Consider the following 5,617-nt stretch of genomic DNA (forward strand, 5'->3'; position numbering starts at 1 on the left):
AGAACTCATCAGGGAAACTCATGCTTAGATTTGAATCAAATCAAATCAGTCGCTGTTGGTACTCTGTCAAGAGTGAAAATACAGAACCCATATATGGTAGGAAAATGGTCAACTATGTTATGCTATATACTCAGTCCCCTTTGGGAAAAAAGATCTGCTTTCCTGTGGTTAACCATAACTACACATTTCTCATTCTATTAAAAACATTATGGCATACCATGGTCCACTTAGTGGTTTCTTTGGTATATTCCAATGTGTAAAATCTAAGAAGTTGTAGTTTTTAATCATTTTAAGGAACAAAAATATTTTGTAGAAAATAATTTATATATATAAAAAAGCATATAAATGCTTAGAGAAAACATTTTAATATATCTAGGAATTGGCAGAAAATCTTGGCTAAAGTCATGCAGGTCAGTAGATGAGGCAGTGCTGAATGCCTTATGTGACTGATTTGTGCCCTAGCCATTTTTCTCATCTTGCTCAGCGGCTGTGAAATCAGCAGAGGAAAACAGTTTCGCTTTTTCCTTCTTCTCACTCTCTCTTACTTCATACAGGAAACATCTAACAACCCAGTCGATTCAGTTCTAATGACTCTAGGGCTCTGTTTTGTGTTGTTGAAGTAGCTAGGTTATTTCAAAAGAAAGGTGCTTATACACATTATACTATGGTGATATTTTTAATATTTAAAAATTGAAAAGTGTTTAGTCATGTCTGTAACACAATGTAGTGAATAAGGGCCAACAGACTTCAAATGAGCCACTTGCTCCATTTCACTGCTAATATGGTAAAACTCCATGAACCTGCCCTGCTTTTGAGTGAGATCACTATGGACTATTTGTCAGAAAACTAACATTCAAATAAGGAAAAAAAAATAGATGTAGAAGGTCTGGAAAATTTCTGTGTATAGCTGTATGTGATATCATAGTACTTCACTGTTTGAAAAATGAGGAGGTCAGGGAAAATTAACAGCATGTACGGTCAGCCTGAATTTAACACAATATTAATGACAGTCCACTGGCCTTACAAACACATAGAGGGTTTTATAGAGTCAGAAAGCTGATTAGAGCAAAAACTAGCGACCACTGACCCACTACCCATTACTGTCTTGTCTGAGTCAATACTGCATTCACTTGTTCTGGGTGAAAAGGTTCATTGGGACCAAGTATAGGGCTCAGGAGAGGCTTAAAAATGTACCGAATTTGTGTATAGAAATGTAATATGATCAGCCAGAATATGTGTAAATTTTTGTGTTAGTATTGTTCATTTGTTCACTTTTAATGTGTGCGAGTGTGTGTGTGTGTAAGGTGCAGTTACCTTCTAAGAAACCTAAGAAAATGTTTTTCGTGATTACTCATATGATTCAAATGTTGTTATTAATGTGAATTATAGGTACTTATTCCACTTTTGCCTAGTTATGGCTCTGTCTGCCTTTTACAATTATTTATGCATTTGCCTTCTATACTTAGTGGAAACATTTGGTTTCTGATCCTAATTACGTGTGTCTGACCACACAGTTGCACATAAACTTCCCTTAAGTCATATTACATGTAGGTGATTTAGAAATAAATGTAATTTTTTGACTGTTATTGTCCTTACAAGTGCATTAAGTTAAAAGAAGACATTTTCCAGGCCAATTTCAAGATTCAATTTGGTAACTCCAAGTTTCAATCATTCTGTCGGTTATAGAAACCGGTTTGTTTTTTATTATGGTAATTTTTACAATAAGGGAATAGTCTAAAAAATGTATATCTGCATGGCCAAGTTATGATTACTAGTACATTTAAAGTTCTTAATTAAATAAACATATAAAGCCAGTGTATAATTAACTACTATGTGATTAAATATAAGTGTAATGTACTCTTCCAGCCTTAAAGCATATTAATCAGTGAATACAGTGAAAATACTAGAAAAATATACATAGAAAATTTGTTACAAGAATAATGGATGTAAGTTTATAAGGTCAAAGGAATGAACAGTGTCATCATGTACTGTGAATGCAGTGGTTGTGAGGTATTCTGTATTTCTTGGCTCTTTTACTATATTACAATAAACATTTCTTTCTCTATACCTTTCACCAGTGATCCAACTATTCAGTAGATTCAGGCCAAGTAGAAGAAAAGTAGTAAGAAAAGCTCTGGTAACCAGGCTGATTAAGCCACAGACAAAGATTCCTCTCTTTACAAAAACGGTCTACAGTGTCCTCAATTCTCTAACACACTGCTAGTGGTATAGCTCTTTGTACAAATAAAATGAAAAGAGATTTATTTATTTTTTAGTCTGTCTTGAAAAATAAATTCTGTCATCAATGAAATTTGAGAGCGAAGCTGTTGGAGAATGCTTCATGCGAAAGTAGTAAAAATTGTTTACAGGGGCCGATCTCTTTCAGGTGGCAAATTTCAAGCTTGTGGAAAACTGCTGATCTGATGTTTTTCCAAGTCTGTAGGATGTTTGCATATGATATAGAGTAAATGGTTCTGTGACAAGACACTGGAAAAGTAGGACATGGGGATTATACAGATTCAAAAAACCTTTTAACACTGACCTTATTTATTTAAAATAAACTGTTCAACCAGGAAAAACATGATGAGGGGAGAGCAAAATTAAACTGTGGATACATTAGCAAGAAACATAGATTTTGTCTGGCATCAGTCTTACTTCTCTGCAGCTTTATTGCAGTCAGACAATCAAGTGCATTGAATACCGTAATTATCTTCACAGTATCTGACAAATTTTCTTGTGCCTGTTGTGGAATCTCCTTAGGCTCCTCAGCGATCAGCAGACAAAAAACTGTCCTCGTTGACCTTTCACAGGTAGATCTTCTATAAGCAAGCTCTCTAACTCTCTCTTCTCAAGCCCTCTCTCTTCCAGTCATCATTCATCTCCTGAATAGCACAGAGGTGTAGCACTGCCAAACAGACTCTCTTTGACTTATTTCCCAGCTCTTCTGCTCACTGGGGAATTGACACAGTCCATCAAGGGAAAAGAAGTCTTTTACACTGTTCCAGTTAAATGAATAGAGGCTTTATGGAAATGATTCAGGAGCAAAAATCTGTTACTGTACATGGTTTTGGAACAAATGCCTTACATTATGATATAATAGTGATTTTTCAAGCATGGTAATTTAAATTGTGTGTGTGTGTATGTGTGTGTGTGTGTGTGTGTGTGTGTGTGTGTGTGTGTGTGTGTGTGTGTGCAATTGTCATTAGAAGATGATGGAATAGAGTCAAGTCAAGTCAAGAAGCTTTTATTGTTTTTTATAGAAAGCAAATTGCAAGGATACACACACACACACACACACACATATGTATGTATATATATATATATATATATATATCTATATCTATCTATCTATCTATCTATCTATCTATCTATCTATCTATCTATCTATCTATCTATCTATCTATCTATCTATCTATCTATCTATTGTGGTCAGCAAAGGATCTCAAATCAAGAAGTCAAGAAGCTTTTATTGTCATTTCTACCATATATAGCTGACACAGTACACAGTGAAATGAGACAACTTTCCTCCACAATCCTGGTGCTACATTAAACAACATTGAGCTACATCACACAACATAAAGTTACACAGAGGTAAGGACTAAAGTAAGTGCCTTTGCCACATAAAGTGCATCAACCTAGTGTTAACAGTGCAGACAAAACAGTGCAGACAGACAACACAAGGCATCGTGGGACAGATACACAAAACACAGAATACAAAATAGCGACAACCAGTTAATCTATTGTATACTATGATTATACAGTAATGTGCAAAGAAGACTATAAACAAGAGTGTATTTGTTAAATACAAAAAACAGCAGTAGCAGCAGTCAAGACGTGCAAAAACAGCATGCAAACAGTATAATATGATTAAATATAAATATAATATGGGTGGTGGAATGGATTAAGATGAGTGTGTGTTGAGTTCAGGTTGTACAGTTCAGTAACAGTTCAGTTGAGTGTATGTGTGTGTGTGTGTGTGTGTGTGTGTGTGTGTGTGTGTGTGTGTGTCTCTGTTCTGGCACGGAGGTGGCAGAATGAACTTCCCCTAGATGTCCAAACAGCAGAGTCCCTGGCTATGTTCAAGTGACGGTTGAAGACTTACCTCTTTTCCTGAAACACTGAAACTAGTACTTTCCAAGTTTGTGTTGTTAAAAAATAAATAAATGAATAAATAAATAAAATTCTACAGAGTTGTATGCTGATTTATCTTACGTTTGTAATCCAGCGTACCAGTGTATATTTATTAATTGCTAGAGACTCAAAGCACTTTTGTACATAGCAATGGACAAGGGTGTCTGCTAAATGCCACAAATGTAAATGTAAATGTAAATATAAGAGTGTGTGTGTGTGTGAGGGCTTTGTAGGGTCGTCCACAATGCTGTTGGCTTTGCGGATGAAGCATGTGGAATAAATGTCCCTGAAAGCGTGGAGAGAGACTCCAGTGATCTTCTCAGCTGTCCTCACTATCCTTTGTAGGGTCTTGCGATCCGAGACGGTGCAGTTCCAAAACAGGCAGTGATGCAGCTGCTCAGGATGCTCTCGATCGTCCCTCTGTAAAACATTCCTCAGCCCCACTTGGGCTTTCCTTAGCCTTTTCAGGAAGTAGAGGCGCTGCTGTGCTTTTTCTGTGATCGAGCTGTGTGGAGTGACCAGGTGAAGTTCTCTGCCAGATGTACACAAAGAAATTTGGTGCTCTTGATGATCCCTACGAAGGATCCATAAATGATCAGAGGAGAATGGTCGGTCTGTGCTCTCCTGAAGTCAACAACCATGTCTTTGTTTTTGTCAACGTTCAGAGACAGGTTGCTGGCTCCACACCAGGTTGTTAACTGTTTCAGAAGTCATTTAGCACATCTGGGAGGGAGGTGTCACAGTCACAAAGCAGGTGAAGTAGTCTTGTGGTTCGTGATCGCCTGGATGCCCTGCTACATGCGCCGGGTCTCTGACTTTAGCGGTCATCCACGGCTTCTGGTTGGAGCGTGTAGGGATGGTCTTGGGGATGTTCACGTCATCAACGCACTTACTGATGTAGCTGGTCACTGATGATGTGTACTCCTCCAAGTTGATGAAATCGCCGTTTGTTGCAGCCTCCCTAAACATGTCCCAGTCAATGCACTCAAAACAGTCCTGAAGAGAAGAGGTTTTCACCTGTTTCAGAACCGGTTTAGAGCGTCAAAATGCTCAAATCTGCAGCCTATAATGGGTATGAGGTGGGAATACACAATGGATGGAAGAGAACTAAGGCTAATACATGAATGGTTTCCAAGGCAATTATTATATTATTGATGTAAAAAACCTAAGACTAACTAGTAATTGGGTTAGACCATAGAAAACAATTAATTAAGCAGAAAACTAAAAGAGACATGATAATTGGCCATTTTTACTTCAATTCAATTAATACTCTAAAAAAAAAATAAAGCATGTTTAATATGATTTTGCAGGAGCTTGGTAGATTTCAATCAGCTGGTTGAAGTGCTTGTGCTTACCTTCATCGCCAATGCTGTAGGTGGCAGTCATTAAGTCTGATAGTGAGTGTCTTTACTCACTCATAACCCTACTTCAAAACGAAAGAAGGACGCTTCACACTAGCCTACTAAACAGTATGTTGAAACACTGC

This window comes from Silurus meridionalis, chromosome 5 (genome assembly GCF_014805685.1).
Source record: "Silurus meridionalis isolate SWU-2019-XX chromosome 5, ASM1480568v1, whole genome shotgun sequence".
NCBI classification, from domain to species: Eukaryota; Metazoa; Chordata; class Actinopteri; order Siluriformes; family Siluridae; genus Silurus; species Silurus meridionalis.